The sequence below is a fragment of the Pseudophryne corroboree genome, chromosome 1 (genome assembly GCF_028390025.1).
Source record: "Pseudophryne corroboree isolate aPseCor3 chromosome 1, aPseCor3.hap2, whole genome shotgun sequence".
Taxonomy (NCBI): domain Eukaryota; kingdom Metazoa; phylum Chordata; class Amphibia; order Anura; family Myobatrachidae; genus Pseudophryne; species Pseudophryne corroboree.
Genome location: NC_086444.1, coordinates 1,241,448,260 through 1,241,463,318, shown reverse-complemented (window position 1 = coordinate 1,241,463,318; position 15,059 = coordinate 1,241,448,260).

Sequence of the window (15,059 nt, the reverse complement as noted above, 5' to 3'; positions counted from 1 at the left end):
CTGCTGAATGAGAGAGTGCCCATTCCAGTAGATGAGATACACAGGGGCTTACATCTGCTTTCCAAACTTACGACCTTATTCAGTAAGGATTGCAAATTCAGCTTTTTAGCAGAATTTGCAATCCTTTGACTCACATGCTGGGGGTTGCCTATTGCAGGGCAAGGCCACCCAGCATGTTAACCGCTGCCCCATCTGCAATCATACACTAATTGCAATCGTGCCACAATTATTTTGTCAGCGTCCGGAGTCTTACCGGTATGCTGGGGCCACGGGGCTGGCTTCCTTGGCGATGTGCGGGCAGCGGCGGAGGTGGGCTGCTGCGCCAGATCTGTGGGCAGCAGTATCGGCGGTGAGGGGTCTGATCGTGGTGGCAGGACGCCACTACAGCGTGCTGCTCTTGCTTGAGCCATTGCTAGGATACCAGGGGCAGTGAGCAATGTGGCTTTGCAAAAAGGTCTGCATTACTGGGAGACGCCATGTTGGAGACCAAGTTTTAAGCATAGTTCCTGTTTCCTGTTTCTTCCAGCCAATCCAGGGAAGCTCTCCCTATAAAAGGGGGCTGGTTTAGGACAGGGACGCCAGTGCATCAAGTTACAACTCTGTTGTAGGTGCTTTAGCCTGTGCCCCCAGGATTCCTGCTGTATTCTGGTTCCTCCTGATCCTGCTTTATTGGTTCTCTGTTGCTGCTGCAGCCCTGCCGTATCTAGCCTGCAACTGCCTGTGGAAGCACTCCTAGAAAACCCGGTCCAGTAAGACTCTTTGGGCACAGTCGGCCCCGGGTCTTCTGCCTCGTCTTTCAAGGCACACTCAACAGATCTCCTTCACCAACCACGCCTTTGTACCACCGACCACAGCCTGCAGATTATTATCTTCAACCTTGTTTTCCAAACCACAGACCATAGTCCTTGTCTCCAGCCACATCGTCAACCACCATCCACAGTTCCACAGTTCATCATCTACAGTCTCATCTTTCAAATCACAGTCCACAGATCTTCGCCTCTAGCCACGTCTTTAACCACTATCCACAGTTCCACAGTACATTAATCACAACCTCGTCTTTCAAGCCACAACCCGCAGTTCTTTATCTGCAATTACATTCCTTAACCATCGTGCTCCAGCCTCAGTTCTCTACCTCAGCCCTGTACATAATAAATACTTTCTATTGACTCTCAAACCCCGCCTACATTCTTCATTGCTCCGTGTCCCATGCGAAGGAACTATATCCAACCCCCTCATCTTGTTCATCCACAACCTGCTACCTCCTCGGGCAAATCTCAGCTGCCGGATCCTCAAACTTTGCTAGAGGTGACATATTTGTGCAATTACAGAAAGTAGGGAAGCCTCCTGCTAGTGTAGCTTGGCTGCGATGGCAGGAGGGCCGCTACTATCTTTTTGAACAGAGTGGCTGCGTGTGACATCATGCAGCCATCCTGATAATACTCACACTATACCCCTTTTCACGCCACATGTCTAAGTTTCCATGCCGCCACCCCATAGTGGTCCGTCTCTGCCTTGGAAATGTAGCATTGACACCCCCGCGACTACCTCTGTCTGTCAATCAGGCAGAGGCATTTTCAAATACTGCCGGTCACCCGATGTCAATGCAGGCACATGAGAAGGATGGGTCCTGCGCATGTGCTCACGGGGTGAATGCCAAAATTCTGGTTGCATCACGATTTGCGATCCATCCTGAATTGACCCCTTAGTGTGCAGGTGTGTCATTGCAGAGATTTAGCACTAGCACATTTGGATGAGAGCACACAGAAATATAGCAGAAGAAAATAGATTATAGATCCACACTTTTACTTCTACTTACACTTTATCCTATTATGAAGTAGAGGAAAATGTATGAGAGAGCTAACTGTGTGGGATCCCCAAAGGATAAAAAGGGTTATAAAGAGAGGATTTTACCCTCCTTAAAGCATCACATAATTTTTGGGGCAAATAATCAGATTGGATGAGCACAGTAACCCAGATGAGCTATCTAGATAGTGTCCAATTTAGTGGGATAGTGACCCCTCTACAAGTGAAAAGGCCGTTTGGACAGGTGCCGGGCAGAGTGCAGCCCGGACTTACCTCTGGGGTATCTTGGTATCATATGCACTCATTTGGGTTTCTAATTTTTTCATTATTTTTGTACTATTTATACCACGGTGATGATCTATAATCTTTGTGAATTTCTTAAGAAAACTGGATACAACACAGATATTTTTATGAGACATAGCACTAAGGAAATTACTAGCACAGGTGAAGATTGCAATAATAATAAAATAAGAAATTGAGACATGGATCCACAATGAAAATAAATGAGAAGGGCCCATAAAGTCTGACGTCAGATCATCAGCAACAAGGAATTTTATATAGACACAAAAGGGAACCAGGGAATTAGTAGTAGATGCCTGAGGTCAATTTAAGTGAATCGGTAGAGGATGCCTGAGGTCAATTTAAAACAATCTCACATTATATTAGTAAAATATTCATCTAAAAATGCCTGATGTGTCTATACTGAGAGAACAGTAGTAGGTGGACTTGGAGGTGTTGGAGGGACGGTGGAGGTCATAGTCCTCTAGCTTAGAGGAACAGCCAGGCTAGAGCAGTGGAGTTGTAAGAACTGAGGCAGTGTGGGGAGTATGGAGTCCTCTTTCATAGACTCACCACCTGCTGTCCCCCACCAAGCTCTCAGGCTGTTTCCTGATTCAAGCGCTGCAGAGGTTGGAATCGCCAGTGACCCTAGGAAGCCACCATGCTGCAGAGGAGGAAAACACCTGTAGCTCTGGAGGCCAGTAACCAAGATGGCTGCTGCAATCAGAGCAGGCCGACTATGCACCAGAATGTAAAGTGCAAGCAGGAGGAGTTCTGCTGATTGCAAGTAGAACAGGCAGCCAAGGGTTCTTGTTACTGGATGTCAGCTGCAGTAAGAAATGGAGGTCCCGGCTCTGATAGGGTGAGTAGGAAGCAACAAGAAGGGATGTTATAAGCATCCCGCGGCTTTGTCATGTGAACCCCCCGACTTGTGGCTAACAGGCAGGAAGGGTAGGGCTTTGTAAGTGAGGTAGATGGTCATTGTGCTATGATGGAGCCAATATGGAGCAAGAGCTCATACAAGGCACATCTGCTCTAATAGCTGACCAGGCCACGCCCCCATACAATACATATTTGGACACAGCAGCGATGCTAATGCTGCGAGAGACATCTGTAGGAAAAAGACTCCTCCTGCCAGCATCTACATCTGAGTGCTGCATCTGAAGGTGCAGGAGAAGAGAAAAGTAGTATGTGGGTACAATTATTAAGGTTCAGTGCTCACCTATGAATTAGTGATGTGAGCTCTGGATCTATATGAAATCTCTTCAGGCTAGCTTGTTACATTCCAGAACTGCTCACTCAACCTTCATAAGCTTTCCTATCCAGTTACATCCCCTCTGTACAGTCACCACATATTCTCTCTCTTTCATTTCCCATCCTCCTGACCCAAGGCCAAGATCACTGTGCAACCTTATTATACATCCCACCAAGAAACTTGCCATCTGGTGGACAATTATGCAATAGATAGCACCTATCCTTAAGTATCAACGCCTATTTCCCAAGAGATTGTAAGCTTGCTAGCAGGGCCCTCCTACCTCTATGTCTGACTGTTATTATCCAGTTCTGTTTTATCATTGCTGTATCCAAATGTAAATCACAACAGAATACCCTGCGCTATATAAGAAACTGTTAAATAAGTAAATATAAAAATAAGTTCAGTACAACACGTCAAAGATTTTTTATCTACTGTATTATTTGTTCATCCATTATGCTTATAATGTATGTGTCATTTTGTGCTGCAGGATTATAAACAGCAACATTGTATGTTTTTATTATAAATGTATTATGTTATATTGTATCTAGTATGTCTTATGTTGGAAAGATCTACTGATGCGGCTTTCAGACATGTGACCCGGGAATTTACTGGGTTTAGCAAGCCTGCAAATTCCCGAATCTCTGCTCCATGACCCTGATCAGGAGCAAGGTCATGGACTCAGGTTGTTTTTATTTCAATCATGCAGAAATCCTGGGTTGATGTGTGTACGCACGCAAAAACCAAGTATATAACTGCATGTGTGAAAGGAATGATAGAAAGCTTAATTTGCATTACCGCTTGCCTGACATGGCCACATCAGATGCAACCACACCAGGCTGGGCTTTCCCTGATATGGTTACACCTAATGCGACCAGCCAGAAAGCTCACTGTGCGGCTGCAGGAAGAGAAGCTTCCTGGATCCCTTTTCCCCAAGTGCTTGCTGTGCTGTCTATCACTGCTGATCAGCCAACCCAGCAGCACACCCCACTCAGTAGCTGAAGACTTTAGCATCTGCTGGGGAAATGTACATAAAAGCAGCCAGGGCTGTTTCTATCCAATTTGACTCCCAGTGCAAGATTTAAAAATGCGCTCCACCCGCCCCATGACATAAATACAATTGCGCCCCTCCTTAGATTAAAATTCTACCATATTAAGCCCCACACAGTAATGCCCCCAGCACTATATTATGCCACACACCACAATGCCCTTGATACATTAAATCCCCACATTATGGCAGGCAGAGCCCCGATTTTCCACATCACGGCAGGAAAGAGTCCCCATTTTACGCATTACAGCAGGCAAGGGTCCCCATTTTACACATCACTGCAGGCAAGAGTCCCCATTTTATACATTATGGCAGGCAAGAGTCACCATTTTATGCATCACGGCAGAAAAGAGTCCCCTTTTTATACATTGCGGCAGGTGTCCCCATTTTACAGAGAGAGAGAAAGAGAGAGAGAGAGAGAAAGAAAGTAAGATAATACTAACAGAGGCGATTCCCGCTCTTCGACCAGCTTCACCAGTCGCTCCATAACGCCGGCAACCTCTCCCTCTTCGTAGCTTGGCTCCCCCTCCTCCTCAGTACTCCACTCGAGGGGCGGAGTTTCGCAGGATGACGCGGTCACGACGTGACGTCACGATGCAACCACATCATTCTGCAAAACTCCACCCCCCGAGCTGGGCGGAAGCCATGGAGACACAGGCAGTGCCCTACCCTTACTGACTGTTTGCCACAAGTCAAGGGGTTCACATGGCAAAGCCGGGGGATGCTTATAACATCCCTTCTTGTTGCTTTCTAACCACCCTATCAGAGCCAGGACCTCCATTTCTTCCTGCAGCTAACAAGAACCCTGGGCTGCCTGTTCTACTTGCAATCAGCAGAACTCCTCCTGCTTGCACTCTACATTCTGGTGCACAGTCAGACTGCTCTGATTGCAGCAACCATCTTGGTTACTGGCCTCCAGAGCTACAGGTGTTTTCCTCCTCTGCAGCATGGTGGCTTCCTAGGGTCACTGCTACTAAAAACAATATTCACATTTTTTAACATGGCTATCTGCCCCCCATCCGCCGCCCTTGGATGGGGGGACAGCCTCGGGCTTCACCCCTGGCCCTTGGGTGGCTGGAGGGGGGGACCCCTTGATTTAAGGGGTTCCCACTCCTCCAGGTTACCCTGGCCAGGGGTGACTAGTTGGGTATGTAATGCCAGGGCCGCAGGGACCAGTATAAAAGTGTCCCCCGGCTGTGGCATTATGTACCTGGCTAGTGGAGCCCGGTGCTAGTTTCAAAAATACGGCGGACCCCTACGCTTTTTGTCCCCCGTATTTTTAGGATGAGGACCAGGCGCAGAGCCCGGTGCTGGTTGATGAAATATGGGGTAACCCCTGTCATTTTTACCCATATTTTGTCAACCAGGACTGGCTCAAATAGCCCGAGGCTGGTTGTGCTTAGGAGGGGGGACCCCACGCAATTTTTTTCTGATTTTTAACAACTTTAAACACCTTTTTAAGGTACACAATGAAGCCTTGCACGGATCTCACAGATCCGGCCGGGATTACTTGTATTTTGTCAGGCAGTGTTTTACTCATCACTCCCGTAAAACACTGCCTAACATTACGAATCACATCGACATCGGAAAATATGAATTGGGAAAAGTCGGCAGCTTAGTGAATGATCGTATCAGGATTCAAAAAGTTGCAGTAAAATGCACCCGATACCATTCGAGTTCAAACACCCTTCAAAACGGGAAAAACACAAATCTTTGTAAATATACCCCCAGGTCTCATGCAATGTGGGACAAAATAATTGCATCTCAATGATGATGACTGCAGAAGCATTACCTTGCAAGATATCAACCAAACATACTGTATGTCAAATTACAGATGTGGTAATAAAGAGGCTAATTACACCAATGTACCCATCACTAAATGAAGTTCAAGCATGCTTCAGGAAATGAGAAGCCATCAGATATTCTAGCCATCAGATATTAAAAGACACCAGACCCTCTGCACCATGGGCCTTATTCAGTAAGGATTGTAAAATGTGCGATTCGCAATTTGGATGATTGTCAAACAACTGCGCACACATGAGCAACTATAGCAACAGAAATTGCGTACAGATCATGATCGCAATGCAACCGCTGTTAGACTGAAAGGATGTCGGCATTTCTGGTTGGAAACCTGTCGATTACTGGGTGTGTCTGAAAAAACGCAGGCCTGCCAATGCATTTTTAGGAGGGCCTCTGACATCAGCGATGACCACTTCCAGCCTCTTGTGTCACAAGAATTTTGGAAGACCATGCCTGGTGCAGATAGGAAAAATCTTTGATGTTCCAGTAGTTGCGTATGGTTCTGCGATCAGACCGCATATTGCGATGTATTCCCAATTTCTGCAATGACTGTTTTTTTCTCTATTTCTGGGTGGCAACTATTTGATTGCATAAACTTCTTTTTAGCAGAAATGGCAATCCTTACTGATTGAGGTATTATGGGCAATAAACGAATTTGCAGGACAATTGTATTAATGCAGGATGTGTGTGCCCTTATACGCAATGAGCAGTATAGACTTATCTCCGCTATGTTAACATGCATAAAGCAGAGTATTGAAACCCAAGACCCCCAGTACCAGAGTTACTCATATTATTCTGGAAGTATGTGCCACAATGATGGAACACCTCTATTTGTAGTATACATTAGCTGCACAACTAATATATAAAAATATCGGGTGCAGGACAGAAATACAATGTTCTGAATATCTGCAGCTGCACAAGAGGCATAGGGAAGAACAGCAGCCAATGAGAGACAGGTACATTTTATGGAGAAATCTGAGGATATTGGCAGGTGCTGTATAATAAAATACAGATAAAATACTGAGATCACTTACCTGTGGGTACTGGTACAGACTCAGTAACTGGGCCATCGCATGGCTTGTATAAAAATCAGAATCACCAACAAATCCAAACACTTTCTTATGTTTCATACAGGAATAATTAGGAGCCTCCATCATTTCCCCAGACAATATCTGCAGGACATAGCATAAGGTATTCTTCGCATCCCCACAAGTGTCATATATGTGATAACCCAGAGTCACATTGGGGAGAAGATCGGGGTCCTTATTAATTTCATCAATTGCAAAGATAAATGCCAGGATATTTTTGTACTCCTCAAGGTTAACGCTGCAAAATGTTGAGTATGTGCCACAATTAGTAAGCCAATCATTAATTGCTGATGTTTAGTTTCTGTAGCCCAATGTTTAGTTATCACCCTCAGGGGTGAACAGGTGACCCCGGAGGAAGTGTCTATCATGACCTCTAACAGATAAACCTGAGAATTGGCTATTCAATTTCATTGAAATTCCTTTTTCAAAATATAAGAAAATCCCTACTCCGGCATCTGATGAATGCTGCAGAAGCAACTACACCATGCTTCTGGAGAGCCTCAACTTGTCCTCCTATCTCTCGGTGGTTCCAGAGCATAGATAATTACATGCTCATGGATGACCTAACCTCTATCATGAAGCTACCTTCTTCTGATTTTATGGCTACCTGGCATAACTGGTTAGTCTTTATAGAAACCCGTTAATATTCTGAACACATTTTCTTTTCCTCATCTACACAGTGTGAATAACTCGGATGACTCTCTTCCCCTTCTGACTTCTCCTGTTTTCTTCCCCTTTTTCCTATCACCTATTTTTTGTAATTTATTTCCTTTCCTTTCATTCCTTTTCTTATCCATTCCTTTCTTATTTACTATAGTGATCCTAGTATTGCTTGTGACTCCCACTCACTCTTACTCTATGTTGTAAAATATAAAGTACATAGTGAGTAGAAAGTCACAAATTAAGCATAATGATAATTGGTACAGAATTCTTCTTTTGCATTTTACACAACTTTATCTCACACAGTAGTACAGGTCTGGTATTATGGGGATTAGGGGTGGGTGTCAGGATACAACCCGTCAGCAAAATACCAGCTGTCAGGAATCCGGTGTCGGCCTCCTAAGTGCGAGGATCCTGACCGCAAGCATTGTGACTGCACCCCAGAAGTACATAACATGCTAGCCCCAGTGGTCACTGCACCCTGACATTGTACTTTTGTTGCATTAGTGATGTCACTGAGATCTATATATAAGGAAAAATATACTTAGCGGCTACCGAGTCTCAGAGTCTGTTTCTTGTAAATGTCGCTATTTGGCGCTAATTCAGACACATCTATATATTCTCACATCTGTGATCTGATTCACATTTGTTGATGTTTTATTAAAGTGTTAATATTTTTCACAGTCACTGATATATTATTATTTTTAGTACATATTCAGAATATTGACGTTGTGTAATTCTTGTAATTCTCTTTTTTGAAAGTTGAATTTTTCAGCTGTAAAAGGATGGTTCAGGCCCTATGTTGGTTATACAGCTAGCAATTGTTCCTACAGTATGTATAATACAGCAGCTGCAGAACCTCATTACTGCTGAGCACAAATCATTATACTGTTCTATAATTCATATTATAATAACAAAGAAAAACAGACAAGGTCAAATTCAGTGTTAAAAATATTATCAACAATTCTTTCGGGTAAATATCAGGATAAAAAGTTTGGATCCATAAAATTGTGCAGCAACTGTGACCATCAGGACACTTACAGCAAAAGCTTCTCATGTACAGACCACAGTCATCATAGTGTAATACTTACCCTAGATCTATCAGGGCTGCAGCAATGTTCCCTGCTAGAGTCTCATCATATATACCTGTCACTGATCATTATAGTGTAATACTCACTCCAGTTCTATCAGGCTGCAGCAATGTTCCCTGCAAGAGTCTCATCATATATACCTGTCACTGATCATTATACAGTGTAATACTCACTCCAGATCTATTAGGGCTGCAGCGATGTTCCCTGCTAGAGTCTCATCATATATACCTGTCACTGATCATTATAGTGTAATACTCACTCCAGATCTATCAGGGCTGCAGCGAGGTTCCCTGCAAGAGTCTCATCATATATACCTGTCACTGATCATTATACAGTGTAATACTCACTCCAGATCTATTAGGGCTGCAGCGATGTTCCCTGCTAGAGTCTCATCATATATACCTGTCACTAATCATTATACAGTGTAATACTCACTCCAGATCTATTAGGGCTGCAGCGATGTTCCCTGCTAGAGTCTCATCATATATACCTGTCACTAATCATTATACAGTGTAATACTCACTCCAGATCTATCAGGGCTGCAGCGATGTTCCCTGCAAGAGTCTCATCATATATACCTGTCACTGATCATTATACAGTGTAATACTCACTCCAGATCTATTAGGGCTGCAGCGATGTTCCCTGCTAGAGTCTCATCATATATACCTGTCACTAATCATTATAGTGTAATACTCACTACAGATCTATCAGGCTGCAGCGATGTTCCCTGCTAGAGTCTCATCATATATACCTGTCACTGATCATTATAGTGTAATACTCACTCCAGATCTATCAGGCTGCAGCGATGTTCCCTACTAGAGTCTCATCATATATACCTGTCACTGATCACTATAGTGTAATACTCACTCCAGATCTATCAGGCTGCAGCGATGTTCCCTGCTAGAGTCTCATCATATATACCTGTCACTGATCATCATAGTGTAATACTCACTCCAGATCTATCAGGACTGCAGCGATGTTACCTGCTAGAGTCTCATCATATATACCTGTCACTGATCATTATAGTGTAATACTCACTCCAGATCTATCAGGCTGCAGCGATGTTCCCTGCTAGAGTCTCATCATATATACCTGTCACTGATCATTATAGTGTAATACTCACTCCAGATCTATCAGGCTGCAGCGATGTTCCCTGCTAGAGTCTCATCATATATACCTGTCACTGATCATTATAGTGTAATACTCACTCCAGATCTATCAGGCTGCAGCGATGTTCCCTGCTAGAGTCTCATCATATATACCAGTCACTGATCATTATAGTGTAATACTCACTCCAGATCTATCAGGCTGCAGCGATGTTCCCTGCTAGAGTCTCATCATATATACCTGTCACTGATCATTATACAGTGTAATACTCACTCCAGATCTATCAGGGCTGCAGCGATGTTCCCTGCTAGAGTCTCATCATATATACCTGTCACTGATCATTATAGTGTAATACTCACTCCAGATCTATCAGGGCTGCAGCGATGTTCCCTGCTAGAGTCTCATCATATATACCTGTCACTGATCATTATAGTGTAATACTCACTCCAGATCTATCAGGCTGCAGCGATGTTCCCTGCTAGAGTCTCATCATATATACCTGTCACTGATCATTATAGTGTAATACTCACTCCAGATCTATCAGGGCTGCAGCGATGTTCTCTGCTAGAGTCTCATCATATATACCTGTCACTGATCATTATAGTGTAATACTCACTCCAGATCTATCAGGACTGCAGCGATGTTCTCTGCTAGAGTCTCATCATATATACCTGTCACTGATCATTATAGTGTAATACTCACTCCAGATCTATCAGGCTGCAGCGATGTTCCCTGCTAGAGTCTCATCATATATACCTGTCACTGATCATTATAGTGTAATACTCACTCCAGATCTATCAGGGCTGCAGCGATGTTCCCTGCTAGAGTCTCATCATATATACCTGTCACTGATCATTATAGTGTAATACTCACTCCAGATCTATCAGGCTGCAGCGATGTTCCCTGCTAGAGTCTCATCATATATACCTGTCACTGATCAGTATAGTGTAATACTCACTCCAGATCTATCAGGCTGCAGCGATGTTCCCTGCTAGAGTCTCATCATATATACCTGTCACTGACCATTATAGTGTAATACTCACTCCAGATCTATCAGGCTGCAGCAATGTTCCCTGCTAGAGTCTCATCATATATACCTGTCACTAATCATTATAGTGTAATACTCACTCCAGATCTATCAGGCTGCAGCGATGTTCCCTGCTAGAGTCTCATCATATATACCTGTCACTGATCATTATAGTGTAATACTCACTACAGATCTATCAGGCTGCAGCGATGTTCCCTGCTAGAGTCTCATCATATATACCTGTCACTGATCATTATAGTGTAATACTCACTCCAGATCTATCAGGCTGCAGCGATGTTCCCTGCTAGAGTCTCATCATATATACCTGTCACTGATCATTATAGTGTAATACTCACTCCAGATCTATCAGGCTGCAGCGATGTTCCCTGCTAGAGTCTCATCATATATACCTGTCACTGATCATTATAGTGTAATACTCACTCCAGATCTATCAGGCTGCAGCGATGTTCCCTGCTAGAGTCTCATCATATATACCACTCACTGATCACTATAGTGTAATACTCACTCCAGATCTATCAGGCTGCAGCGATGTTCCCTGCTAGAGTCTCATCATATATACCTGTCACTGATCATTATAGTGTAATACTCACTCCAGATCTATCAGGGCTGCAGCGATGTTCCCTGCTAGAGTCTCATCATATATACCTGTCACTGATCATTATAGTGTAATACTCACTCCAGATCTATCAGGGCTGCAGCGATGTTCCCTGCTAGAGTCTCATCATATATACCTGTCACTGATCATTATAGTGTAATACTCACTCCAGATCTATCAGGCTGCAGCGATGTTCCCTGCTAGAGTCTCATCATATATACCTGTCACTGATCATTATAGTGTAATACTCACTCCAGATCTATCAGGCTGCAGCGATGTTCCCTGCTAGAGTCTCATCATATATACCTGTCACTGATCATTATAGTGTAATACTCACTCCAGATCTATCAGGCTGCAGCGATGTTCCCTGCTAGAGTCTCATCATATATACCTGTCACTGATCAGTATACAGTGTGTGACTGTTACACAGTGTGTGTGACATATACAGAAATGAGACATTGTGACACTGTCACCTCTGCAGACCTGTCACAGCGTCAGTCACACTCACACCTGGAGAGACACCTGGTGGTAGCTGCACACATGTTGTGGGGTCTCTAAGAACATGTATGTAATAGGTGGTGTGTTGTTGAGAAATGTGTGTCCCTATATCACTATTTTAATATTTTTTTCCTGGATAACAAAACAAACAGAAAGACCCCTGTAAATAATTCAACAAGCAATTACAGTATATAGTCTAAACACAGAAAATACACAAAGAATGACCTACCCTAAACATAAAGGGCGCAATATAGACATGCCGTATCCATATTTATTCACTGACGTTTGGAAATGAGCAGATATCAGTCCTCCGATAATGATGTCTCCATCTTGGCAATATTTAAACTCAAATACAGGCTTGAATGCAGCAAGGTGACACTGACTGGCTGAGTCCTGCTTTATAATCCCATTATATATTATCAGCAGGATAACTGACCACAGGTAACAGGCAGAGTGTACAGGAGACCAGGACATGACACACACAGGCTCTGCTCAGTCAGTATAATCCCTGACAGCTCTGCAGCTCCTCAGTGCTGCACCTTATATACATTATCTAGGACTGATATAGGATCAGAGCTGCAGCTGCAGAATGATAAATAACTGTAATAATTACAACTTCAACTTCGAAAAAAAATCTATATTTGGTTGTGTTGTAATTTTATAATCAGATATCTTTATTTCCGTAATTTTAAGATTTGTGTCTTATCAAGGATGAGTTTAGTATAATTTATAAACAGAAATTCAGGGTTTTCAGAGCTCCAGATGAAGGGACTGATGTATAGCTCCATGTGTGACCCAGTGTATTGTGTGTATTGTGTAAATGTTCTCTACTAAGAAAATGAGATTATACAAATGCAGGGGGCACAGTGTGTGAGTAGTACTAGAGAAGTGTCCAGAGGTATCAGAGACCCAGGTAATCAGGGAGTAGTCAGAAAGCAAAGTCAGAAAAAAGCTGGATAAGAACACAGAGTAGCAAATGACTGCACACATAAATCCGGAAGGGGATTTATTTGGCATCCTGATGATAGGTTGCCAATGGTTAGAAGACTGGTGCCGGAATCCCAACACCGCTGAAAATCCTGATGCTGGAATCTCAACAGTCAGAATCCCCAATGTAAGTATGCCTGTGAAGGTTACGGTTAGGCTGTGGGGGGAGGTTAGGGTTAGTCACTAGTAGAAGTCAGGGGAAGGTTACGGTTAGGCTGTGAGGGAAGGTTAGGGTTAGTCACTAGGGGAAGTAAGGGGAAGGTTACAGTTAGGCTGTGAGAGGAGGTTATGGTTAGTCACTAGGAAAAGTAAGGGGAAGGTTATGGTTAGGCTGTGGGGGGAGGTTAGGGTTAGTCACTAGGGGAAGTAAGGGGAAGGTTATGGTTAGGCTGTGAGGGAAGGTTAGGGTTAGTCACTAGGGGAAGTAAGGGGAAGGTTACAGTTAGGCTGTGAGAGGAGGTTATGGTTAGTCACTAGGAAAAGTAAGGGGAAGGTTATGGTTAGGCTGTGGGGGGAGGTTAGGGTTAGTCACTAGGGGAAGTAAGGGGAAGGTTACGGTTAGGCTGTGAGGGGAGGTTAGGGTTAGTCACTAGGGGAAGTAAGGGGAACCTAACAGTTAGGCTGTGAGGGGAGGTTAGGGTTAGTCACTAGGGGAAGTAAGGGGAAGGTTAGGTTTAGGCTGTGAGGGGAGGTTAGGGTAAGTCACTAGGGGAAGTAAGGGGAAGGTTAGGTTTAGGCTGTGAGGGGAGGTTAGGGTTAGTCACTAGGAGAAGTATGGGGAAGGTTATGGTTAGGCTGTTGGGGGATGTTAGGGTTAGTCACTAGGGGAAGTAAGGGGAAGGTTACAGTTAGGCTGTTGGGGGAGGTTAGGGTTAGCCACTAGGGGAAGTAAAGGGATGGTAAGGTTTAGGCTGTGGGGGGAGGTTAGGGTTAGTCACTAGGGGAAGTAAGGGGAAGGTTAGGTTTAGGCTGTGAGGGGAGGTTAGGGTAAGTCACTAGTGGAAGTAAGGGTAAGGTTAGGTTTAGGCTGTGAGGGAAGGTTAGGGTTAGTCACTATGGGAAGTAAGGGGAAGGTTATGGTTAGGCTCTCAGGGGAGGTTAGGGTTAGTCAATAGGGGAAGTAAGGGGAAGGTTAGGTTTAGGCTGTGGGGGGAGGTTAGGGTTAGTCACTAGGAGAAGTAAGGGTAAGGTTATGGTTAGGCTGTGAGGGAAGGTTAGTGTTAGTCACTAGGGGAAGTAAGGGGAAGGTTACGGTTAGGCTGTTGGGGGAGGTTAGGGTTAGTCACTAGGGGAAGTAAGGGGAAGGTAACAGTTACGCTGTGAGGGGAGGTTACAGTTAATCACTAGGGGAAGTAAGGGGAAGGTTAGGTTTAGGCTGTGAGGGGAGGTTAGGGTAAGTCACTAGGGGAAGTACGGGGAATTTTAGGTTTAGGCTGTGAGGGAAGGTTAGGGTTAGTCACTAGGGGAAGTAAGGAGAAGGTTATGGTTAGGCTCTGAGGGGAGGTTAGGGTTAGTCAATAGGGGAAGTAAGGGGAAGGTTAGGTTTAGGCTGTGGGGGGAGGTTAGGGTTAGTCACTAGGGAATGTAAGTGGAATGTTACGGTTTGGCTGTGGGGGGAGGTTAGGGTTAGTCACTAGGGGAAGTAAGGGGAAGGTTAGGTTTAGGCTGTGAGGGAAGGTTAGGGTTAGTCTCCAGGGGAAGTAAGGGGAAGGTTAGGTTTAAGCTGTGGGGGAGGTTAGGGTTAGTCACGAGGGGAAGTAAGGGGAAGGTTACGGTTAGGCTGTGGGAGGGGATAGATAAGGT